At 37.9% G+C, this 27785-nt stretch overlaps 1 long non-coding RNA gene across 1 annotated transcript in view; it reads right to left on the reverse strand.

Annotated features, from left to right (window-relative positions):
* Positions 1-3428: 3428 nt before the first annotated feature.
* LOC114234904 (uncharacterized) overlaps positions 3429-27785 on the reverse strand; it is a 111741-nt gene continuing 87384 nt past the window's right edge. Inside the window, exons 2-3 of the long non-coding RNA XR_008557708.1 lie at positions 7949-8035; positions 3429-3552 (exon numbers count right to left, since the gene is read on the reverse strand). This is a non-coding gene — a long non-coding RNA (uncharacterized LOC114234904). The remainder of the gene's footprint in view (positions 3553-7948; positions 8036-27785) is intronic.

The following is a 27785-nucleotide window of genomic DNA, read 5'->3' on the forward strand; positions in this document are numbered from 1 at the left end:
TGAAACAGAGGCATGCAATATGACAGAAAAAGAATTCAGACTAAGGGTCATACAGTTCATAAATCGGATGGATGAAAAAAACTTATGTAAGAATTAAGAAGAAATGAAGAGTGATATAGCTGCAATAAAAAACACCATGGAAAGTTTCAACAGTAGACTAGAAGAAGCAGAGGACTGAATTAGCAAATTAGAAGACAGGGAAGCAAAACACACCCAAACTGAACTACAATTGGAGAAAAAAAATTAAAAGACAGGAGGAGAGCCGAAGGGAGCTATGAGACAACAATATGATCATAGTAGGGGACTTTAATACACCACTGACATCACTGGATAAATCCTCTAGACAAAAAATCAGCAAAGAAACAGCAATTCTAAATGACTCACTAGATCAGATGGACCTAATTGACATCTTCAGAGCATTTCACCCCAAAGCCATGGAATATACGTTCTTCTCAAGTGCACATGAGACATTTTCAAAAATAGACCACATATTGGATCACAGGCAAAGTCTCCCCAAATTCAAGAAGATTGAAATCATATCAAGCATATTCTCAGACCACAATGACATAATATTAGAAATAAACTACAATAAAAACAATCCAAAAAATTCAAACACTTGGAAGCTGAATAGCATGCTATTAAACAATTATTGGGTTACCAAAGAGATCAAAGAAGAAATTAAAAACATCCTGGAAACTAATGACAATGAAAACACAACAATCCAAAATCTATGGGACACAATAAAAGCAGACCTGAGAGGGAAGTTTATAGCTCTACAGCCCTACCTCAAAAAACAAGAAAAAAATTGTAATAAATCATCTAACTCTACAACTTAAAGAATTAGAAAGAGAGCAACAAGAAAAGCCCAGAGTGAGCAGAAGGAAGAAGATAATAAAGATCAGAGCAGAAATAAATGACAGAGCCAAAAAAAAAAAAATACAAAAGATCAATGAGTCCAAGAGCTGGTTCTTTGAAAGGATAAACAAGATGGATAAACCTCCAGCCAGGCTCACCAAGAAGCAAAGAGAGAGGACCAAAATAAACAAAATAAAAAATGAAAGAGATGAAATAGCAACAGACCCCATAGAAATACAAAGGATTGTTAAAAAATACTATGAACAACTCTATTCCAACAAACTAAACATCCTGGAGGAAATGGACATATTCCTAGAAAAATACAACCTTCCAAAACTCAATCAGGAAGAATCTGAAAATCTCAATAAGCCGATAACTATGGAAGAAATTGATGCAATCATCAAAAAGCTTCCAGCAAACAGAAGCCAGGAGCCAGATGGCTTTATGGGGGAGTTTTACCAAACATTCAAGGAAGAACTAAAACCTATCCTCCTCAGACTATTCAAAAAAATTCAAGAGGTAGGAACACTTCCAAGCTCCTTCTATGAAGCCAGCATCACCCTAATACCAAAACCAGATAAAGACAACACAATGAAAGAGAATAACAGGCCAATATCCCTCAACAAAATTCTAGCAAATTGGATCCAGCAGTACATCAGAAAGATCATACACCATGACCAAATAGGATTTATCCTGGGGATCCAAGGATGGTACAATATTTGCAAATCAATAAACGTGATACATCATATTGTGAGTACTTTTAAATTAACACACATGCAAAGTACTTCAAAGGATGCTTAGACCCGAACTCATGGTAAGAGCTAAGTAAGTGATGTCTGTTACTATCATCTCTTGTCTGGGGGGCTGTGGTATCAGTGTCTTACCTGCTCTCTCTGCTTCCACCCAGTTCCTCAGGGTCTCTTTACATAACAGCCAGAGTAATCCATTCATTAAATAAACTGTGTCACACTCCAATGAATTACCATCTCACTCCAAGCAAAAATAGTCTTCACATTGACCTGGATCCTCACCTTGCAGACATTATTCTCCACACCCCCACCTTGCTCTTCCTGCCTCTGCCACCCCAGATTCCTGTGCTGTTTCTCTGACATGTGAGACACCCTAGCACATCCCTGTTGTCTTACTTACAGTTCTCTCTGCCCAGAATGTTCCTGCCCCAGATATATTCATAACCTGTACACTCAACTTCGTTCAGGTCTCTGTTTAAACATCCCTTTAGTAGGAAGACTGTCTCTGCACAATTAACCTAAATAGCAAATACCACCCAGCACATCTTATCCTCCCACCCTTCTATATCTTCCTGATCAGTTGGCATCTGATGGGTAGATACTGGTAATTTCCCACTATCCACTGTCCCAACAGAATGTAAGCTCCTTGAGGTCAGGGTTTTGGCTTATTCACTGACAATAAGAAATTTGCTGGGCACATAGAGTTTAATAAATAAGTATTTTTTCAGTGATAAATGAGTAAAACAGTCATGGTCATGATGTCTTCTTCTCTGATTGGCCAATGACCATAATGGGGCAGGGTTGGCCCCTCTGGCTAAAAGGAGCATGAACTATAATCCTGAGTGAAAGACCCCTGGGCACAGAGCCATACTAGTGTCTTTCCTGTGAGCAGTCTGAAAAATTTGACTGGAGAGGTCTCAATGGGAGAAGGAAAGTACACTGTATTGTTCAGCAGTTCCAAGCATTACTGTAATGGCTTAGCAAATCAGCCTCAGAATCTGAAAACCCATAGTGATTCTGAGAAACCTTAGACTCAAGCAGTCTCCAAGGAGATGTCAGTGATTGGTTTGGGATGGGCTTTTTGCAGGTACTACATGTGTGTTTCATTTAGGTCCCAGTGTAAGGGAATACAGTATAGTTTTTCCACCTTTTATTTTTAACATGTTTTTATTGATTTTTTTAGAGAGAGAGGAATGGAGAGGGGAGAGAGAAACATTGATGTGAGAGTGGAACATCCATTAGCTGCCTGCTGTACACCCCCCACCAGGGATTGAGCTCCAAATCCAGGCATGTGCTCTGACAAGGAATCAAACCAGCATCCCTTCAGTGAATGGAACACTGCCCAACAAACTGAGTCACACCAGCCAGGGCAGTTTTCGTGTTTTTTATGCAGCAGAATACATATAATCCATTCACAGGCAAGGCAAGTCTGTAAATCCTACCGAGTGTGTGTGTGTGTGTGTGCGTGCGTGTGTGTGTGTGTGTGTGTGTGTGTGTGTGTGTGTGTGTTTGGGGGAAGGCTAGCTTCTGTGGCATCATTTTAACCAGAATCCTCAGTTAAGTGGAGTCACAAAGCTATGGCTTTTTGATATTCATCTCAAATATTACAGGGACCACTTTGGCTCCCGACAGTGTTTCTTCCTTATTTCCTGTCCCTGAGTGCTCATCTTCAATTTCATCTTGAGAGTAGACATGATTCAACCTGTGTAGCACTACCCTTAAAGCTAGGCACCACAGGCCTCCATCCTGAGCCTCAGGTTTTAGGAGCTGCTACACATTACACACATATTAGAAAATGCATTTATTAAAGACTTTATCATCAGCTCTGCTTCTTGGCATCCAGCATTCAGCTCTCACACAGTATGATCCTCAACCAACCCTGAACCTCCACTCCTGGGGGTGCTCAAGCCACAGGAAAATGCTTCCCCACATCTCTGGCCCTGAGTCCCTGAAACAAAAAGTAAATGCATGTGAATACCCTGGATGTTTATAGGTGTGCTATTGCCAGTGTCAGAGATGCTGTGGGACTTGAGCAGGAGGAGCAACTTAGGCAAGAGAAGGACATAACTAAATCCTGCTTTTCAGGTAGTACAGATGCAATAAATTTGTGCATGGCGAAGTAGCACAAAACATCCATTTTCTTGCTTTGTGTTCACATTCCATTTCCTGGTTCCTGAGGTTTTCACATCGGTTCCCCACGACAGCTAAGGAATATTTTCCTACATTAAATAATTCATCTTGCTCTGACAATTTTATGTTTGTTTGTAGCTATAACAGGCTTGAAGCATGGGACTGATTCTTTACATTGGTAATGAGAATGAACATTACATGCTAGAATAATAAATAGTGTTACTAAAAAATGAGTAAGATTTAATTAAATTGGAAAATAATCAAATAAAATAGTTTAGCTTTATGTTAAATAATTCAAATGTATTTTTTACATTTTGACATAAAGTAATTATAATTTCAAATTTTATTATAATTTAAGTTACTTTTAATTAAGTTTATTGGGGTGACACTGGTTAATTGGGTTTCAAGTGTACATTTCTGATACAAGATCTGTATATTGTACTGTGTGCCCACCACCCAAAGTCAAAACATCTTCCATCATCATATATGTTCAACAATGATGTTCATCTTTTGGTTTTTTACATTTACTTTAATTTACATTTTGATGAACATTTATTAAAATGTTGTAGCCTTTGAATCCATTATATTATACTTTTCAATCTTTTAAATCATTTAGAATGAGAACAAATTGAAATTGAAATATAATCCAGAGATGAAAATCTAGCTCAAAGAAGAAAAAAAGCTGAAAATAAAGGAAAAAAGGAAACATTTTTGAAATAGTTTCAAAAACTATTTCTTTAACAAAAGTGAATAATCTTAATTTTATATAAATCACATAAAATTAGTGACAATTGCATTATAAATTTTTATGTAAAAAATGAACAATGAAAATGAATAAGGAAATTTCATCAAATCTACAACCTGAGTAAGTCAGATAAAATCAATACATCATAAAATTTACTAAATTAAGACATAATTATTGATCAAAAAAAGTGAATGCATGGGCCTCTGTTTCTACCTTTGCTTTGGACCATGGGAGTCAATTTTCCCAGAACTCGCTACAGAATAAGGTGTGCCAACCTCAGCTTTCACTTGCTTTATTGTCCCTAAATACAAATCCATCAAACCTGCCTTTTCACAGTAATCATTACAGAAAAAAGACAGCACAATGTATGACAAATATGGAGAAGCACAGCATTAAGGCCAGCTGCCTGCATTCAATGGTCAATCCTCACTGTAAGAGAGTAAATAGAACTTATTTTGAACTTCTCTTCCATTTTATTCATTTATTTTTAAAAATCATACATACATTGAATACATATTATATACAAGGTCTTTGCTAAATGCTTTATATGTTCTACCATATTTGATGTTTGAACAACTTTATGAAAAATAAAGTTAATATTAATTTTTAAAATTCAAAGATGAGAAAACAGGTAAGGTAGTGCCTTACCCATGGTGATCCATTTAGTGAGGGTGGTGCTGGAATTTAAACCCAGGTTGTTTGGGTCAAGACCCCACAAATAACCTATGATGCCCCCTATTAAATTAAACTAGCTTCTGGATGGGGGTGGAATGTGTCCATCTTCTATCCCTCTGGATTATTATTAATTTTGTTGTTGTTAATCCTCACCAGTGGATATTTTCCCATAGATTTTTAGAGAGAGTGGAAGAGAGAGGAAAAGACAGAGAGAAACATTGATGTGAGAGAAACCAGGGCATGGGCCAGGGAGGAGCCTGCAACCAAGGTACTTGCCCTTGACCGGAATTGAACCAGGGACCCTTTGGTCCACAGGCCAATGTTCTATCCACTGAGCCAAATTGGCTAGGGCATTTCTGGATTATTTTTTAACAAAAGGCCATGTTGTCTCCTCCTTGAAGATCTTCTTTCACTGCCATAAACAACATCAATGTTTATTCTCTCCCCATAGTATGTGAGCTCCTTACGCATGGACTGAATCTTATTCATCTTTGTAACCCTGTGCCTACAGCAGGTCTGACGTATTCTAGGAGGTGTGTAAGTATTTGATAAGTGAATGCATGAAAATGACTGAAGAGAGTGCAAGGAGTGACCCTTACCTCCAGTGAATCAAAATTTCTAAAGATCTCCAGAGCACATGATATCTGTTTGGGAAACTCATGACCTCCCTTTCTCTCTGGCCCTTCCATGCTATGAGTAGAGTCATGGGCCCTCTCACAAGTATTACATAGAAGCATTTTCTCTTCTTTTCTCCCCTCACTCAGTCCTGTCTATAGGACCAGGAGTGATTTGTCTGACTACTAAGGAAAGGATGGAAGACCAAGAATGTCTGGCACAACCCCATTTGGGATCTCTTTTTGCCTAGTGAACCCACAGAATAGAGGCTTTCTCTTCTTCAGCCCTTCATCCACATTGGAGGTTCAAATGACTAAGGGTCCTGGGACACCTTTTAAAGGCAGATCAGGAGGCTCACCTCTGTGACCATGTTCAGTCTCTTTAGGTCCATGGGACTGAGCAGGCAGAGCAAACATCTGATCTGCAAACCCTATTCTTCCTAAAGCTGGAACTTAGGAGGAAAGGACATAAAGCCTGATTTAGACTGCAGGTCAAAGCCACATTTTCCAATCTACCTTAACCCACAATAAAGCTATTTTTGTCCCTATTTGATTCCTATATATGTGTCTCAATTGATTTTGAACTTTCAAGAGAGAAGAGGTTGAGCAAAATCTATTTCTTTAGAACCCTCTTCTAAGCAAGAATGATTAATTTTGGTAAAATGTTACAGGTTAGCCTTAAAATATGATTATGGTAGATCCCTACTCTTACCTTATCTGGCTCTCTTCTCAGAAATGCCTTTCTTCATTCCTATATTAGTAGGGGTTCCCACTGTAACCCATGACCATGGCACTCAATGCTCTTCAGAATAATACCACAGTGAGTGTCATATAATAAATGTGACTTGTTTTCTGAAGGCTTCACAACCCTCAGACTCAAAGCACTTTAGAAATAGGGAAATAAAGACCTTGTCTTAACTAACTCTTCACTATAGCCCTATAGCTAGCTCCATGCTCAGTATTTAGAGGGCAGGTAACATATAAATATAAGTAAATATTAATAAATGAGGAAATTATAAATTAATTTAATATGTGATTCTAGTGCCCTGAACTTTAACTTCCTTGTTAATGTTTAGAAAAATATTTCAAAATACTTTAATCCTTTAATATGACATTTAAATATGTTGTCGAGTCAAGCAAGCTAGTGAGATGGCAAGTGTCCAAGATGAAAGTGGCCCCACTTAGGAGTGTGAGGGCGAAGATGCCATCACCACTCTGCCTTCAACTCAGCTTGCAGTCTAAACTTGATAATGGGATCTCTCTGGGTATATGATTCAGACCCCATGGAATTCTCATATTTTTATAAAATTGGGTAATGCTTGATTAGGGATAAAAAGCTCACTTCTCACTTTTCATTGCACTGAATAAGGCAACCTGAAGAGATGAGTTGGGCTCTTCAACTATCCAATGACAAGGTCAGAGCCAGGAAATGGAAGCCCATGCCTACCATGTCTCTGTGTGTCTATCTATGTGATCTCCAAGCAGCCATCGTGTCTCTCATTAAATACCCATATGCCCAGATTCATTAGGCACTGAAGATGGAATAGGACTCTGGAAGTCTCCTGTCTGATGGAAGAGGGACATTTATCAATCAGGAAATAGAGACAAAATTGAAAACTGTTACAATGTAGGAACTTTGGGACCAAAGATATAGGAAAACTTGCAGAAGTATCTTCCAAACTCACCTAGGAAGGAGGAGGTCAGGTTATTCATTCTAGGGTGATTCATGATCTGTGTTTCAATGTTTGAGTCAGAAGAGTGAATGAGTGTCCAGGCAGAGATAGTGGTTGGGGTGGGTCATTCCAGGGGAAAGGAAGATCATGTGGAAAGAAGCCTCTTCACCCCATTTTCCACCTCCCTTTCTACTCTCCAATTTTTCAAATTTCTTAATATGCCCACTTTCTAATAGCCTCTAGCCTGCCCACATGCTGGTTCCTCTACCCAAAAGGGTTTTACCCCTACCCTCTCTTGGATGCTTCCTCATGTAATTTCTATAAGGAGGCCTTCTCTGCCTGCCCCATACCCCCATCATCTACCTTTTTTGGAAGACTACTCTGGATGATTCATATCCACTTATATTCCAGGTAACAATATAACAGAATTGGCATCACTGCCACCAGAGCCAGGACTTGGTTGGGATAAATGAGGTCCCTGGGACACAAAATCAAAATGCTACTCACTCTCAGGGTTATACAACTGCACCATGCCATCTGTGTTGAATGTTGATTTCTGCTGTGTCTTTCCTGATGTATGGCCTGTGCTTATTTCTATAATAGGAGATAGGTAATATTATTTGTCTTCTCATATTTATTTCAGCTCTTAATGATAAGGGGCTCTGCCTTGTTCAACTCAGTATTCTTGTGCTTATTAGAGTTCCTAGCTCATTATGGATACTAATTAAATGTGAGTTTATTGAATTATGTGGTCTTGGAAGGTAAACACTTGTTGTTTGTTTGGTTGCTTTTCTAAACAGATTTTATTACACAAATGTTTACAAACTAAGGTCAACACTGTTCTCCATTTCTTGGCAGGGGACACTGTTGATATTAAACTAACAAGCAAAAATATTGAAGCTAAAATATTGATGAAATATCTTAGAAGGGAGACATAATAAAAAGAAAGCATTTACTGGGAAATATTGACATTAAGACTTTGACATGTGGGCCAAATCTTACTCACAGAATAGTGTATGTTATCTGAGATTTTAATATTACACAGCTGTTATAAGCATTATAAAATTAAGTTTTAAGTATATTTTAAAATAATTTAAAATTATATACAATTTTATTTAATAACAGCATTGTTTTTCTAACATAGTACTAATCACAGACTATCCAGCTTTATAGATAATGCCACATATGTCAATCTTCTCTTTATAATAAAGGTTCCTGCTGTCAATGAAAGTTGTATCTTTTATTTCTCTTTCCCTTTCTCTCTCCTTCACTATCTCCCTCTTTGGTTCCCTCCCTTTTTCTTTTTCCACTTCTCCTTTTCCCCTTTCTCATGCCCTCTTCCCCCTCCTCCTCCTTTTCTTCTGCTTCTTCTTGTTCTCCTCTCCCAGAATTTTCCTTAGAACTTAACGCAGTTAAGAGCTCAATAACATCTATTGTTTGAATTAAATAAACTTTCTGAATATCCAACTATGTAGTGCTTTGCCAAAAATTGTACATAATTTTTTATCTGACAAGTCATAATCCAACAAAATAAGTATTTAAAATTATAGAATATAAATAATGCAACCAAACAAGTGCAATTAAATTTATGAGATATAAAATTAAACTATATTTTGTGGTATTAATGAAGCAAACTTGAGGGAAATTGTGTGAGAGGAAATATAGCATTGAGCAAAGAGAAAATACAGACAGAACTAGTGATGTGAATTGATTTAACAAAATTAAATGTTACTGTAATGACGTGGTCCATAGCACTGTCCATGGTGCTGACAATTTCTTAACTTTAGAAACAAGTAACTGTTGTCCAGATTCTCCCAGAATTTCCTAGCATAACAGGAGAGATCATAAGTGGTAGACAACAGAGGAGGGTCGGGGAGGACTACTTTGAGAAGAATCTCTCTCTTTCTTACTCTCTCTCTCTCTTAGATAATATTTATAATATGAAAAAAACAATGATGTAAAATTACAGATGATGATAAGAAGGACAAGGAAAAGGAGAAGGAGGATATTAGTTATTACAACCATTATGCATTAAAACCTTATGTTTTCTAAGCACATGTTTAAAATGAAACAACTTTATGAATTGGGTACCATCTTCTTTTTCAAATGAGAGAGAAAATAAGTTTCCAAAAATTGAAAACTCAACAAGAGTCTAAAAGCACAATAGGCTTGCTCAAAATGTTATTTTGGTCTCAGGATACCCATAGCAGCCAGAAAAGAAAGTTAATGTTCTGGAACTAATGTTTCATGTTTGCAAACAATATCTTATAACCAATTATTTACAGATGATCTTAGCAAAAGGGTAAAGATTAGGAAATAAGTTGAAAGATATCAATGCATTCAAGTTATAAAGAAAACACATTATAAATTATTTAAAATTAAATATATACATACATACCTTCTGAGAGGTGTACACCTGTGCATTTTATATGCAAAAATCTTAAGTACATGCATGAAATATTATTAAATAAAAATTAAGAATAAATTTTATAATAATGAATATATTAGATATCTTTATGTGATAAATAAAAATTTAAAACAAGGGAAAATACATATAAAAATAAAAATTCAAGAGTTATGAAGGGTTAAAAAAAGAGTGAGAGAAAGTTTATATAGCTATTTATACATGTGGTTGTGTATTACAAGGAATTATCCATCTGAAACTCTGCAAATAAATAGTGCTGAGCAGATAACCTTAGCAGACTTTTTTTTTTTTTGGTTTTCCATCAGTCTTGACTATTAGTCTCCTTGATCTAAGGAAAGCTATTTTCAAATCCTGAAGTTTGCCAAGGTTTCTTTTTAAAGGATTGCTTCTTCTGTGAGTCATTACCCTAGGATTTTATTTCTCAGAAGAGTTCTCAGTCTAGCTTTTCAATCCCTGGTGGCTATTACCTCTGTTTGTTAACAGCTAAGTGGTTGATACACAGATATTATATATATATATATTTTTATATATATATATATATACATATACATATATATATGATATTTTTTGTATAGACTTAGACATTGTTGAAGACAAATCATTTTTTGTATAGACTTAGACATTGTTGAAGACAAATCATTTTTTCCTTTGTTTCTGAGATGTGTGTGATAAAAATACAATGTTTTCTTGCTTTTTTATGTTGAACTCTTTGGAGTTCTTGTTTTATGTAAATTATCTTTTCAATTTTGAACTATTGGTTTTCAATCATATAAAACCATCTTTTTGTAGTCTCTTTTTATGAAAAAGGTGAATCTAAGGGTCAGTGCATCATGCTTTATTATGCTTCTAAGGATAGCAAAATCCAGAATAAATAGAGTTACTCAATAATATTTGAAACTCGGGAGGCCATAGTAATTGCATTGACTGATGTGGCTTTTGGCCCATGTGATTTCATGAGAAATGGAAATCTTAAAATGGTCATGTGTTAAGTGACACCTTTGACTGGCATGCTTTCCAAATAAAATAGAAATTCTGATTTTATCCCCAGTTTATCCCAAATCAGAATGCAAAACCCAAAGTCAAATATTCTCAAATAATTCCTTCAGATTTATTACTCTATTTCTAATTCTGCTGTGTCAGAAATAGATTTGGAGGTGATCTAAAAAAAATGAAAAATGCAATACTCTCTGTCTGTAGGATTTGCTACTTTTGAGTTCAAGAAGAACTCTTAAAATTTCCAAGAAAGGCCAGTGTGGCTCAGTTGTTTGAGAATTATCCCATGTACCAAAAGGTACCTGGTTTGATTCCTGGTCAGGGAACATACCCAGATTGTGGGTCTGATCCCTTGTGGGGGTGCATATGGGAGGCAACCAATCAATGTTTCTCACATGATGTTTCTCTCTCTCCCTCTCCCTTCCCTCCTCTCTAAAAAATCAATTTTTAAAAATCCCAAAAAGGCTGATATTAAAGAGGATTGTGAGAAAGAAAACCAATATTTTTACTGAGTGTGTCCCATTACTATTCTTGAAATGGGACACATTCAGGCTAGACCAGGATAGGCTACAAGAACAAATGACCTCAAAAACTCAATATTTAAAATAACAAACATGCATTTCTTATTTACACTACATGTCCATTGTACATCAGCAAAGACAGGGGGTGTAGGTGGAGGCTTTTCTCATTGGAATCACTCAGGAACCTGGGCTGGTGGAGCAACAGACATTCAAACATTTCCAGTTAAAACACCAAGTAGAATGAGAGAACTGGAGGCTCTTACATTAGTAACCGAATGTTTGATCCTTATCACCTCTGCTCATAATCCCTTGGCCAGAAATATTCAGATAGCTCCATTTTACTTCAAAAGCCTTGGAAGTTCTGTTCTTCCATGTGTCCAAAAAGAATGGACACAGAAACATCCAGAAAATAAAATGAGAAACTACCATAACTTGTCCTTTGATTTTATGAACACTCCTTTTTTTTTTTTTTTTTTTTTTTACCTATAAGGAAACCTCTACTTTGAACTGTGTGGCGAGCACTGGTTCCCTAAATAAAAGGAAGTGGTTTTTCTTTGTTAACATTTATATTTAGCAACAGGATATATAAGTCATCTCTGCTGGAACAGTTTTCTTTATTTTTTATTCTATCCAGAATCTGATCCAATTATCAATGATATCAACAGAACAAAAAAGAAAAAGACTACGACTTTCATAATGATGTAAAGTTAATGTTTTTATTTTCACTGCTGCCTGCTATCAATCTACACAATGATATGCATTGAAAAAGAAAAATGGAATTTAATCTTTGTCCTAAGAGTGATACTATAGTACTCCTGAGCCCACAAATATTATTTCTCTCAGGTAAAATGCTCTTGTCTGAGACTGGGAATGTGGGTGGTCAAGTGAATCCAGGTTTGAGGGTGAAAAGGGCTTGAATCTCATTCCTGACTCTATCACTTACTAGCTATGAAATCTTGAACAAAATGTTTTACTTCTCTTTCTCTCTGAAATATACCAAAATGCTTCATGCATAGAAGACCTGTTATAGAATTTTATATTTTTCATTTGTCCCTTCCCTTTTTCCTTAACTTTCTACCAACTCCCACAGCATTTTAGGTAGACTTTTTCATTGTATTTTTAATTTTATAATAGCAGTTGTTGCATAGTATACATGAGATTGTATACATGAGGTTGTATACATGAGATTACACTGGACCAGTAGTAAGGTCTGCTACTTATAAGTAGTACTTGGCCATCTTATATTCAGTACTGTATTAACCAGGAATCCATTTGACAATTGAGGAAACTCAGGCTCCAAAATAGGGGATAATACCTGCTCTTGTATACCTCACAGGTGATTAGGATGATAAAAATTCAATAATGTAAGCCATATTTTTACATATATTTTTGCCATAGCACTTGTTAATGGTACAGTACTATTTTCTTACAAATTATAACCCACTGAGGCAGGATCTGCATCTGTTTTATATTTCCCTTCTCAGTGTCACATCCAATGCCTGACAATGGTTGGAGCTCAAGAAATAGTGTTACCACCCAGCCTTGGAGAGCCCCGTGCCATGCTCAAAAAGACCTAGAAGACACAGATACATATAATAACACTTTAACTACCTGTCCATCGACAGGGATTATGGTGAACCACTGTGACTAGGGAATTCAGCAATCTTTGCCACAGACAACCTGTGCCCAAATTCTGGTTCTGTCTGCCTCTAAAATCTAAAGGTTCTCAAATAATTTGTATCTGATATCAAGTTGGAAGAGTAAATAAAATCATTTAAAAATTGTTTTACATAACCTCTTGCATATAGTAGGAAACTCAGGCATGGCAGAACTCATCCTTTACACTGTTGTTTTAAAACTGCTCAGTATATTTTCAGAAAACAACTCCGAGACCATGTGGATTCCAGCAAGAGAGGAATCGACAGGACTACTCCAGCCATGAAGACAGAAGAGAAGCAGTCCAGAGATGGAAGACGCTGATGTGGCCTTCCCATACTAGCAGTTAGCAGCTGTACATCACTGCAGATTGCCCAGGACCAAACCAGACAGAGTCGGACCTGCATTACCACCATTTGTCCACCATCCAGAACTGAAATGTCAGTGCTGACATGTACACATAAGGAACTGTTGGACATTGAAATTGGGTCTCAAAAGAACTGTAGGCCCAGAAAGAAACTCACTACACACTGATTCATTTGCCTGTCACCATAACCATTATTGCTTGTCTCATTTTCGGTTCTTATAAGTGTATTTCTAATAGCACATGACCTCACTCATCTAGGGGAAATAATGAACAACATAGACTGATGAACAAGAACAGACCCAGAAACAAGGAGGCATGGATCAGACTGTCGGGACTCGGGGGGAGGGTAGGGAAGGGTAGGGGTAAAGGGAGAGATCAACCAAAGGACTTGTGTGCTGGCATATGAGCCTAACCGGCGGTTAAGGACAACAGAGGGATGGGGGGATGTGTGGGGAGGAGGGTGGGATGGGAATGGGGGGACGAGGACAAATATGTGATACCTTAATCAATAAAGAAATTAAAAAAAAACTGCTCAGTGTATGTGGACATAATTAATATAAAGCATTAAAACAAGGCATTCTTAAATGATGATAGAGCTACAGTTGAGCAATTATTAGATTTAGTGGTTTCTTTCCAGTCCAGGATATCTATATGCTTGCATTTGCCACCTAAGTATTGGTAGTTGTTACATATTTAGCTCAAGTAGTTGAGAAGGAAAGATTATACAATTGTCATAACTATAGAGAGTAAGAAAACTACTTATAGAGCCACTCAACTTCCATCAACCAAGAGAAGCTCGGACGGGACAGTAAAAAAGGCTTCGTTGTAGGGTACCCACTGAGTGCAGTAGTGACTATGGAAATCCATTCTGTAGGGATCAGTTCTTCATTAACTTATTTCAGGCCTTTCTAAACATTTGTATCACTTCCACTCATCCTTGGTATTTTCTCCACTCCAGTGGTTCCTCTGCTTCTGAAGAAGAGAGAGCACCTAGGGTAGAATAAAAGTGCTAAAGGTATTTTGGTTCATGCTCCTACCTGGGGGTAGGCATTGCACTGAAATTATCCCTCCAAAATCCAAATCATATTTTTCCAGGCTTGTTATAGATAAGCTATAAATGGAAATGCAAGAAGCCTTCAGGTGTGAAGACACAAGCATTTGGTCAGAAGAACTGAGAAGTAGGTGGCCTTGCCATTAATGTGGGGACTTGAAGGACCAATGCAGATTTTCCTGGAGAAGCCCCTCCTTTTGTGTCCAGGTGAGTGAAGGTGGTAATAAAGGCCAGAGGTTCAGGTGGCCTAGGGGCAAGTATGGGGATTCTGGAGTATGTGCCCGCGGCCACATCTATGACTTTGGGAGCCATCTAATCTCTGTAAGTAGTTGGGCTATAAGCTTGCTGAGGGAAGTTACTTTGTTTGATGGGTTTGTTACTGACACTTCCTAAATTTTGAACATTTTCTGTTTTATAATAATGCTGATTATCTACTTCTTGACATTGTAAATGAATGAAGAAATTATCTCATGTTTTCCTCTGTATTATGGAGCAATAGGTATCCCTTCCTTATAGGAAACAATAGAGAAGAAATGTGATGGGTAAGGCATACTTAACTTAAAAGAAAGAAGAAGAAGAAGAAGAAGAAGAAGAAGAAGAGGAAGAAGAAGAAGGAGAAGAAGAAGGAGGAGAAGAAGGAGGAGGAGAAGAAGGAGGAGGAGAAGAAGGAGGAGGAGAAGAAGGAGGAGGAGAAGAAGAAGAAGAAGAAGAAGAAGAAGAAGAAGAAGAAGAAGAAGAAGAAGAAGAAGAAGAAGAAGAAGAAGAAGAAGAAGAAGAAGAAAAAGAAAGAAAGAAAGAAAGAAAGAAAGAAAGAAAGAAAGAAAGAAAGAAAGAAAGAAAGAAAGAAAGAAAGAAAGAAAGAAAGAAAGGTACCACAATATGCTGGATAAGGAATGTGTGACTTAAAGAAGGATAGCTCATGCGATGTGCTTGGTGATGAGGGAGACTTCCACAGGAGTTTTTTGATAAATGGGGATAATTTGAGCAGAGTATTGGACTATAAACAGCAGGTTCAGTGATATTCCATTTATTAATTAAACTTCAATTCCATCATCTTTAAAGTGAGGATGAAATAGCATCTTTCTATAAGTTTGTCATAAGTTTTTTAAAAAAAAGCTAATTCAAATGAAGTACCTTAAGTAGTGATGGCACACATGTAGTAAATAGTAAGCTTTCAATAAACGTAAGTTATCATTATCATCTCAAGCTTCAAGGACGTCCTGGCAGACAGCCTCACCCATTAGCACCCTATAGAGATCGCCTCCACCAAAGAGGGCACCTGCCCAAACTCATATCAGCATCCTGGGACAGACTGCTCAATGGGAAGGCATAATCAGATCCCTCATCCCAGCCTCCAAACGTTGGCTGAAGCTTCTGATAAGACTGTGTTGCAACTTGTCATCTCCCTCTGCCAAATCCTGCATCCTTCCTTTTTCTGCCACAGGTGTGGACCCTAAGAGCACTCCCTAGTACAACCTCCTATAGGTTAATCTATGATATCATGGGAATCTTAGGATGTCCATCATTTCTACTTCAGCCCCCAGCAGCAACCACATTCAGCAAATGTAAGGCTCACCCAGGGCCTGTGGAATAAGCCAGTGACCCTGACATTCCACTTTCTGGTCCATTTCCTGCATCTTTGGATTTTGAACATTCCCTTTCCTCTTGCTGCCAACTTACCAAACACCCCTTAGACATGATTCTTGACTGAAGATCTTATAGCTGACTCAGTTCTTCCTGTTTTTGCCCCCATAGTCACACAGTTTCAAGGAAAGCAAAAGTTGAAACAATCTAAGAAATCTTCCTTAATGAAATAGCCACCTATAAAATGAGTCACTACTCTCACTTATCTCTCTTTCAACACTGGCATTCACCTTGATATGCTGTGTCAATGTCTTGATTGGTTAGATTCCCAGTTATAAATGCATCTGTTGTTTTGATATGCTATTTCCAACTTGAGGAATACAATACATAGTATTAAGAGTGATCTTCCAATTCTTCTGTAAAACCATTGGTGGGTTATAAGATGGAAGAATTTAATCAGTTAACAACTGAAGAAAGAACAAACTATAACGATAACCGTAAATTATCTCAAAAGCAACTAATTTGACTATCAAAAGATTAAGAAGAGCTTTTGGAACCGTGATTAAAGTACTAAATACTTTTTAAAACAGTTGTTTCTTTAAGGTTGTGGTATGAAAAACTGTTGGAAAGGAAAGAATACTTATCCCAATCACATATGTCTATAATAAAATGCAGCCACCTTCAAAACAATGAAACCATCTTAATCTATTACTTGTTTATCCTACGAATTAGATCTCAATTGCATTTGTAGCTTAGATTTTTAAATAAAACACAGGAAAAACTCATCACAATCAGTTTCACAGTCAGTTTCATTTCTCATAGATTATCCCAGTCAAACTTGCTTTTATTTTCTTTCCAAAATATGTCTCTTTGTTTCCATGGATTCACTTTAAGTTGTCTGACCTCAGTGTGAATTATCCTGAGATAATGAGGCATTCCTCCTCTGTTCCCTGGGCTGACCCCTAGCGTCCTCTGCATACCCCTACTCCTACTGCACTCTGCATTCCAGCTGTTTATGGACTCCTTTCACCTTTCCATCCAGGCATATGGCATTCCAACAACCCCAGACCTTCACTACTGATGTTCTTCTCAGTATCTGAAATTCAGCATCAGGATCTAGATCCCTTGTTTGTTTTTATGAATAAACAAAATAAGTCATTTTTATTATGAATATAAATAAAATTAAATTCAAGAACATAGCATTATAGATATGTATATGTGCATACATATGTATATATGTATAAATATGTATATATGTATGTTTACATATGTATTTTAAAAACATTGAAAATCATTGTTATCCTTAGCCATTTTAAAAATCCATGATAAAGATGCATTCATGAGGTACATAAAAATGTTATGGATGACGAATTTAATGAATATAATCAAAGTGGTTTTAATTCCACTAAATCCTGGGTCTTACATAACAAGATCAAATGATTGGAGGAACTGCGGGAATGTGGGAATTATCAGACTTGGATAAAAATGTTCTGCTAGCAAGATCTTGCTGGCATGACAAACAACCAGAACATCCATCAAATTAAAATTATGTTTCAAGTAAAATCCTATTTGCATGACAAACAGCAGAGCATCAGTCAGAAAAAACACCTGTGTTTAGGGCTTGGCGAAAATCCTGCAGGAAGAAAAAACAACAAGGAAAATGGATGGATAGGACAACCAAATGAAGGATGAAGAGGGAAAGGCCAGAGGCACAGGTCTTTTGCATGAAATGGGCCCTGTCTACAAGTGTCAGAAAAAGCATTCAGAAAATGTTTTGATTCTTTTTTTATCTTTGTAAAATGAGAACAAAGTCCTATATAAAAAAAAAAAGAGGGAAGGAAATGATGGAGAGAGAAAGCGAAGACATGGGTAGAAAGAGAGAGGAGGGAGGGAGGGAGAGAGAGAGGAGAGAGAGGTGGATAGAGGAGTTATTTCTTCTATGCAAACTAAATACAGGCATGGGGTCTAAAGGGAGATAGAAAATCATCCATCCCAACAGCCAGCAGCTAAAGGGTCTGGCAAGCTGCAGGAAGCAGGTGTGCTTGGCTATAAAACAAGCATTGCATGCCAGGGCCTGGTATCTCCCCCCAGGCTCATGTGTACCACATAGGCATATGGGGCTGGTGATAAAGAGGCACAAGGCAGGAGATGTGAGACTGGAATCAGGGTCCTAAGCAGAACCCATCAGTCTCACACACCTCAGGCCCCTGGACTCTCTCCTACTAGGAGTTTTGGATAAGGATCTGGGAGTGCATTCCATTCATTCTTTGGCCCAGTTTTAGGGTGCATGCTTGTTGTCCTGGTGAGAATGTGAGTTCTGGGATTCAGCAGCATTGATTGTCATCTAAAAATGGAGACAAGGGTATATTTTGTGAAGATTAAAAAAAGATAAGACATGTGAGCATGTTTGTTGCATAGTATGTGTTGAATAAACAGCAGAGGACTCCCTTCCCTTAGACATTGGCAGGGCCCATGATTCTTTCTACAACTGAGTAGGGTCCTGGCTGCCAAATTTAGGTTTCATCTAATTTTATGAAGACCTAAAATCTGCAGTTTCTTTTTAAATTGTGAAGTAAAATTTATTATTGGGAGGCAGCATGAAGTGAACAATTATACAGAAGGAGCCTTGGACCAGCTAGAAATTACTCTATCTTCTCTCCTGGGTATCTAAAGAGATCCAATTTCTCTACTTTGATATCCTGAATTATATCGTTAAGATCCTCCAGAGAAACAGAACTGATAGGATATATAATAATGAGTGATACCCAAACAATCTTCCCTCTGTTGCCTCTCTTATTGGAACAACCTGGTCAACCCTACCTACCTGTCCATGTTTGCCTTGCTTTTGTATAAGTCAATCCTAAATAGAGAAATACAATCATCCTTAATCTGAGTCCCATCAGCTGATGAGGAATGGATATTTCCTCTTTGAAACAGTGTTTTCTTAGTGAGAGAAAAGGACTTAGGAACCCCATAAAAATCTCAAGCCTTAGTGCTTCAAGAGAACTTCAAACAACATTCATGCTCACTCTCTGGTTTTCCTTTCCAAAGAAGCTTACATGCACTGTGATCCATAACAGTCCAACACCAACACTACCTGAGATTGCATTTGAGTTCTCCACTTCAGGCTTATAAATTGGGACAAAGAGATCAAAGTATTTTTAGTATTTCCCCATCTGTAAATTGTGTATGATTGTCCCTGGAACATAGGGTTCCATGGGGGTATTTAATGTGGAAATTCATGCAAAGTACTTAGCACAATGCCTGTCACATGGGACTGCAGGATGAAAGATGCCCTATTAGCTATTATTACTACTCAAACTTAACCTCAAGTTGCATTGTACAGAGATTTCCTGTTCCTGTAAAATTGTCAGTGTCAATGTTATTCACAATGCTACCTGCGATGGATACACTTTTGGACTCTGAATTAGAATGGGTTCTCTTGCCAGGGTCTGTTTTGCCAGTTGAGTTGGCTCTTCCTATCTCACACCCTTCTTTTTGGCTTCTTACCTATATTGACTCAATAAACCCACAACTCAGCTCCTTTGTTTCTCTAAGCCCCTCTGCCTGCACTGTCTGCCAGCCTTCAGAATTGCCTTCTCCATATTTACATAGATATGTGTCACTTGCTCTTTGAAAAAGTTCTTTTTTTATTTGAGTGAAGAACCTAATCATCCCAGTTACCCATTTCTAAAGTGACTCCAATAAATAGAAAGTGGAACATTTGGAAATCGCCTCCAGCCCTCTCTGCTCATAGCTCACTCAGAAACCACTGGCAGCTGCGCGTTTTTCTAATGACCTTCAGTTGCACAGAGAATGTATAATTCATTCCCCACCTATCTGCACTAATCCCACTTTCCTAAAACAAATATTAACTGAACTTATCTACTAAAACAAGCCCAAATCTAGTCTCTTATCAAATGAACTCAGAGGCAGAATAAGAAGCTAAAAATCTGGTCCAGAGGAAATTGCCTTTATTGGAAAGGCAAATCTAAATTCCTCTCTGGCCTCCAGTTCCATTCAATCCAGTTCAACAAAGCTTTATTGAACACTCTGTGTGCAGGCACAACAGCAATGGAGGGGACTGAAAATTGGATTCATGGTTAGAAAGCCTGATATCAAAAGAATTGGACTGAAATGCCATCTTAACTCTGAACCTTTATGAACATTAGGAAAATCTCTCTGAGGCTCATTTGAGATGGGATAATCACATCATTACGATTACCTGAACCCCTGACACACACAACTTGCGGTAAAGTCATCCTTGATTCATCAGGGATAAAAGAGTGAGTGTCTTGCAGAATATTAAAAAACAAAAACAAAAAACATTAACACCCTGGTGTCTGAATGGATTTCAGGGGTAGAAGTTGCAATGTTTCTGACTCCACCCAAGGGAGCAAGTTATTTGTTTTATTTCATGAAAATGTATAAATCCCATCACCCATTTACATACCTTTCCCAATCCAATTCTAGTTTAGCAAGTCCTGATACCCGAACAGCACTTTTGCTTACTTCTAACGTCAGAGATTAGAGGAGCAAGTTTAGAAATGTGACTTCCAACTCAAATGCGGAGGCGTTTTTTCCCAAAGGACTTCTCTGGTGGCTGCACCTTCTTGTCTGAGCTTTTAGATCCTTTGGGATTTGGCCATGTAGATCACCATGGCACCAGAGATGTTATGTTGAACCATAAATACCTGATCCATCATCTAGCATCAACAGCAAGAGAAGCACTGAGACACATAGGAAATTATTTCATAGATGACACAGCTTTGTCCTGCTAAGCCACAGCTACAAAAACAATCTTAAATACTTCTGTGAAAAAGGATATTGTCTAAATAGATAATGGATTCTGTTCTGATAAAAAAAAAAAAAGAACAATGTTGAGAGAAGTTCAAGACAATAGCTGATTGACCTTTACCTCCAAACTGCTACAAAATATTGTTCAAAATGCTTGCCTTGTATCACCATCCCCAATAAAATCCTGCTTCCTTCCCAGCAATGGGGTGATAGACTGAGCTAATGTTTGTGAAAGGATTTATCAATAGATTCTCAAATCTTGAAAATGCCAGAGATTTTCACCATTACTGGTCACTGAAACAGGTGTTATAAGGGGTAAACAGATGAAATTCCAGTGACCTCCAAACGCCCATGGTGCGGAGGCTCAGTAACAATGGGTCATCGGCTCTTCAGCAAGAAGAATCCATAGAGCTGTGCAAGATGAATGATGATAGGCTAAAAATGCAATCATTTAAGAAAAGGCCTGTGCTATTAAAAGAAAGTCATAAACAAATAGGGCAATTTTAGAGAAGAGGTTACAAATGCCTTAGAAATATTCAAGGAAAACAATCTTTTGCCCTCTGCAGGGACCTTCCAATGCTCCCTCAGTAAAGCATCATTAAACCTGCATGGGCCTAATGAGGTAAGTCAACAGCATCCAGTAATTAAACAAACACAAAGGTCTGCTCTCTTTCCCAGAGAGCTCTCCAACCCACACACCTTCCTTGAGTTCAAATGAGGGAATTAAATATTCTGACTATTTACACCAGCCTGTATTCACAGCTGTGATTTACAGAGTTGGGACCCGAAAAGGTAGACAGTGGGATATGCTAACATGTTTATTTCTCTCATTGGCATCTACCCACTAATACTTCTTTCCAAAAGTAGGATATGAACTGAAAACACACGTTATTGTTCTAAACACCTTGGGGATGAGATGATATAGTAGAAAACCAATAGAAAAGAGCTAGAAAGAAAAAATACAAAATGATATAGGGGCCTCTTGGATTTTAGGTGTTTTTCTTTTCCTCCATCATTCACTGTTAGTTTTTTTTTTTTTTACATGTTTTGATAACATGAAAATATATTATTTAAAAACTATTCCCCAAAAACATTTTAGTGGGTAATTGGATGATATGTGTGTGGCCACTTGGATTTTAAATTGATGACACTGATGGGTAGAGCAGGTTTATTCCTGGAATCACTGTAATGAACAAGAAATAGAAGACAAGGGCACATGAAGGTTTCCGCCAAGACTGTGCTCCTTATGTGGGAAGTTTTTTACAATGTCCCTGTCTCATGGTGTAACTTCAGTGGAATTAAGTGTGAGAACTTCTAGATACAGTGAATTCAGCCCTGTGTTCTGTCCATCCTCACTCCCCTGCTCAGGGAATAGAAACTGTTCTGTCTTAAGCCGTTGTCAGGATTGCAGATTGCTCCCAGGGCCTGGAGTGCATCTGTCTGTCACATGGCTATGGCAAGAGAACAACACAGATAAGCACAGCAGCTACTGTCTGCCCACAGGCATGAAATCAAAGTCTCCTCTGGATAACTGAACCACAAAAGCTACCAATTTAAATTCTATTTGCACGAGCCATTGATTTCTGCCACCTTTTTTCCTATTCGTTTATTTTTTGTTGTTCTAAAAATCTTCAGTGGATCACATTTGTCCTACAAGTTCCAAGTTGGTGTTGTGCTTGCTGAGTGTACCATTCATGTGCATTCTAAGTGGAGATACAGATGCAAAGTCACAAAAATGGAAACTATGACCTGGAGCCAAGTGGGCACTTGGAGAGTGCTTCCCTTGAAATTCTTAGTTCTGCCCAAATATTTAGTCAAGGCATGCCTGCCGGAAGGTGGCGCTCCAGGAAGCATGACTTAGAAGGGACTGAGGCCACACCCATGTGCTGTCCACATGGGCTCACACCATGGAGTGCACTTCATTCCAATCCCTTGTCCAGTGGCTCTGATGGCATCTAAACATGAGTGATTATTCACAGTGGCCAAGACATGGAATAGACCGAAGTGTCCTTCCATAGAAGACTGGATAAAGAAGATGTCGTACATACACACAATGGAATACTACTCAGCCATAAGATGAAATAATGCCATTGAGACAACATGGATGGACCTTGAGAATACCATGCTAAATAAGGTCAGAAAAAGTTAAGAACCATATAATTTCACTCAAATGTGAGATAAAAAACTGAAAGCAACAAATAAACAAACAAGAAAAACAAACAAAAACTCCTAGACACATACAACAATATGGTGGTTACTAGAGAAAAAAGAAGACAAGGGCACATGAAGGGTGGTGGTGGTTATGGGTAAAGGGGATTGAGTGTATGGTGACAGATGGATTTTAATTTGGTGGTGGGCACACAATACAATATACAAATCATGTATCATGGAAATGCACACTTGAAACCTATATAATCTTAGTGACCAATGTCCCCAATAAATTTAATTTTTTTTTAAATGAGTGAGGGGAAGTATTTACACCACTGAAAACAGCACACACTACACATCTGCGTGCTTTGGTTTGCTTTGCCTTGTTTTGTCCCAGAGTGGCACTTTTGATAAACTTTTTGAGCACAGCACCAACTGCAGGCCTGAGAAAGGCCAATGTTTTAAAGAGCTATCTGGCCCTTACAGGCCTAAAGAGAAAGGCCTCTTATTTCTGTGATTTCTCAAGGAATTGTCAGCTGAAAAGAAGAGATCCATCCCTGTGACTGTGTTTCTTTCTGTGCTTTTAAAATAACAAAAAACTGGAGTCCTGGCCAACTACTTTCTGACCTTTCTTTGTATCATGCAAAATTGTCAAGGGACCTTTAATTACTGAAGCCACATCACTTTTCACACCTTTATTCTGTTCTGACCCAACCTGTCTAGTCCTGGAACCATTCTGTGACTACATCAGCTTAAATGTTCCTTTCCTTCTGCCTTAGCCTCAGGCACCAACTTTCATTCTTTTTGAAACAGTGCTTTCCCAAAGTGGTTTTCACTTTCTCATCTGTCATTTCTCACTCGCTGCCATCTGCCTGCTGCCCCTCAGCTCAAAGTGCTCTAGTTATAGTCAATGAGGCTGGTTCCTCAGGCTCCTGGCTGTTCCATATCCTCTCTCTCCTGCTCTGTGCAGCACGTGGCCTTATTGGCCAACTCATGCCCCTAACACCCATCGATTAGCCTCCATGAATTTTACACACTGTGGTTCTCAGGCTTCATTTTGAATTGATCTTCTCTCTCTTGTTGTGTAGATTGCTTTTCTACCCCAGTCCCTAAATGCAGGGTTTCTCCAGGTGTCTAGGGTGGGAAGCTGCCATTGGGTCCACATAACCCTGGGAAACTTTTTTACAGCCATTAACACTTTATATTGTTGTTATAAATGCAAATATGTTATTTTCTTTACCAGAATATAGATGTCTTAAGTGCAAAGTTCAGGCTTTATTGAACTCTGGTGTCTTTACAGATTCTTTTTAAGTAAGAAGAGTTATGGGGAAAATAGACTTTCACAGTGAGACCTCCCCAGTGTATTAAGCCATCCAATAGAGCATAGGACAGTGGCTCTCCAGCAAGAGTAATTTGCTGCTCAAGGGACATTTGACAAAATATGGAGACATTTTTAATTTTCACAACTGGGGAGGGCAGGCTACTCACTATTAGTAATTAGAGGACATGGATACTGATATACACCCCACAATGTACTGAACAATACCCTTCCCAACACACACACACACACACACACACACACACACACACACGTTATCTAGCCCAAAAGGTCAACAGTGCTGAAGTTCAGAAATCCTGACTTATAGTAACTCTTATTGCAATCTTCCATGGCAGCCCCTGGCCAGTAAAGATTGGCTTGTAGCCAAGTGGTCCCTGAAGAAACAGTTGCTCTTGAGGTGCATAAGCACAATTTCATTTTGTCAATTTCTAGTCACACTTGCTTAATCAGCCAATAACTGAGTGTCATAAAATTTGCTGTGCCCAACTACTTATCTCAACCTGGCAACGGGAGGCCTATCTATGGCCTTCCTTCTGACCCTCAGTCCTCACTGAGTCCACAGCAGGGCCCCTCACTTGCAAATCCTAGATGTGTCTTTAATATGCAATGAACAAGCCACAGCATCAGTACTATCTGCTGTGGGTCTCAGGAAGATGCATCGTTAACAGCATGACAAATATTCAAAAGCTTACTCATGTTTGGCAATCACTCATTTGGGGAAAATATAAGTTAGTGGCAAGAAGCTAAGAGGTCCAGAGTTGAATGACAGTGATGCTCTTGACAACTGGAGTGACTAATTTTTTTTCTAATCCTCACTCAGTTTTCTGGTCTGTAAAATGAGGACACTAATAAAAACACACCTTGTGGACTTGTGAGAGAACTAAATGAGATAATGCAAGCGAAGTGTTCAGCAAAATGCCTGGCAGCTAGTAATCACTTGGTAGATATAAGGCGGTGTTAGTAAAACAACGTTAGACTCTGTATGGTTAGAAAAAGGACACAGAAGCCAGGAGACCCTTTTAATATTCAGGAAATTATGAATTATCATCAAACTAATCACTTACTTTCTATAAGTACCCCCTCAATCTTCCTTGCATTTTGCATTGGAATGAACTGATTTCAGTAGAGTATGCATTTATCTCATCATTTGTAACCGAGCAACAATTCAAATAGAACAAAGCAGTATTTGAAAAGAATAATTCATGGGGCTTGAAAGCAGTAAGGAAAAGAAAAGGAAGAATATAGTCATAGAATGTAACATGTATTGCTGTGATGCAAGCCTTTGGTACCCTCTATTTCTACATTAGCTGTGTCTCATAGGTCCAAAGTGTCTTGCTAATCTGATGACTCTCCACAACATCCTGGCATTATCTTTGCAATTTTTTGAAACCTGAGCAAACTGAACTGCATAAAAATTGAGTGGATTGCTCAAGGTCACACAGAAGTCAAGCCCAGAATAGAACTGATGTCTGCTGGTTTCCCGTTCGACCACGACACTTCCCAATACACATTATTGGAAGCAGTCTGGTGAGAGTGGCTAATGGCTTTGATAGTTTTGAACCATTAAGATTTTGTTCTGAGTAATAGTGTTGGCAAACTTGCTTACTTTTCAGGGTGAGAAATATTTCTGAAAATGGTGTCTCTGAATCGTGTTGATTGTCAGTCTAAAGAAATAGTCTAAGGACAATGAATGGATTTTAACTTTAAAATGTGAGTTTGGAGACTGTAATTGAGGAAAGTTTTGTACTAATATCAAGAATCTTGAATGAAAAATATTGAACAGCAAGGTAAGATTTCTGGAAAGGCTAAAAAGCCTAGATTTCGAATAAGTGTAGGCCTGTAGAGCTGAGCTTGGATTTCTGCCAGGAAATGCCATGCACCTTGGCATCCTTCCCTGATCCCCGATCCTGTGCATTGGCTTCTATCTCATGCTGCAGCCAACTCATTTCCTCCAGCCCAATCGATGGCTTTCTAATAGCTGAGCATCCTGCTCTGAATCACTTGCAAACCACTAAGATACACTTTCACTGTTTATTTTCTGTCTTGAGACAGAGAAGAGCAAGGTCAGTTGGTTCTTTCAATGATTGCTCTTAAAATAAAAACTTTCACTGCAATCTTTTGAACTTTTGAAAACCAATGTCCAATAACACAGCTATTTTAGAAAATCTTTCTTTTTGCTCAGGATTGTAGTTATGCTATAGCTTTATCATATATATCTATCCATTTCATATTTATAAATTCATTGGAATTATTTAATGAGTATGTTCTTTCACATCTGTTAAATGTAGTGTCTTGTGTTTTGTATACTCAATCAAAATTAGAAAAGAGAAAGCAAATGTGTATAAAGATAATACACAGTTCCTTTACGATCAGGAACTTGCTTTTTTATGCCAGGTAGAACCTTCCTATTATAAGAATAAACATAAATGGATCATGTGATAGTTGGAAGGCTGCCTTTATAGAAATTGTAAGAGCAAGAATGATTGGGCTTGTAAATTAGGCAGAGAACATAGTCTTGATGTTATAGGATAGTGTGAGCAGAAGAATGGAGAAAAGTCCACAAGGTAAGTCTATTGTGGAATTACTGTGGGTTATAATTTGCTACCCATATTCTCGTTGACAGCTAACATTCTCATAAGTACCTACATCACCACCACTACCACCATCATCAGCATCCTCGTCATTACCATGATCATCACCATCTTATGACTACAAGTCAAAAAGAAGGGAAACCATCAAATTCAGGAAACTGAAGCATAAGTATTATTAATTAACATTTTTAGAATCTCCATGCTCCTTTGGTGTTTATTTTAGATCACTTTCATACCAACTGAGACAAGATTGCTATGTTTCTCAGAATCTGAAAATCATAAAGTGTATAGCACATCGTTTGCCTTTGATGATCCACATCTGGATGCCATGCACCTTATTTAAATGTGATTCATCAACACACATAAGCCAGAGGCTTGATTCAACTTGACTTACTCTCAAGGAAGTAGAAATGTATGTGCTGAGACCAGCTTATCTCTACTTTAAAGCTATGTCATTTTTACCTTTATTCTGTTTGAAATTAAAAAATGCATTTTTTCCCTTTGGAAAATATGACCAAAATAATCCAATTTTTTTTTCAAACTCCACATTCTATTTCAGATATTAGTTGCTAGTTGCTAAGGAAACTATTGTAGACCAATGATCAGTAAAACATTAGATGTTCTAATAAAGAATTGTTCTCTGCTCTTTAGAATCAAACCCTTTCTCTGGTTATAAAAGATCACTCATGTTTGGGCTACTTTTCTTTTTCTCCCAACTTCTTGGGAAAATAGTGAAGGACAGAAATGTCATTAAAAGTCCTGGAGGAGAGAAGACTGCATGTATGGATAAATCTTGAACTTAGATTCAGCCCATAGGCTCCCAATGGCTGTGATATAAAGAAAGAGCATTTAAACTTGAAAAATGTTTTCTT

The sequence above is a fragment of the Eptesicus fuscus genome, chromosome 2 (assembly GCF_027574615.1).
Source record: "Eptesicus fuscus isolate TK198812 chromosome 2, DD_ASM_mEF_20220401, whole genome shotgun sequence".
Taxonomy (NCBI): domain Eukaryota; kingdom Metazoa; phylum Chordata; class Mammalia; order Chiroptera; family Vespertilionidae; genus Eptesicus; species Eptesicus fuscus.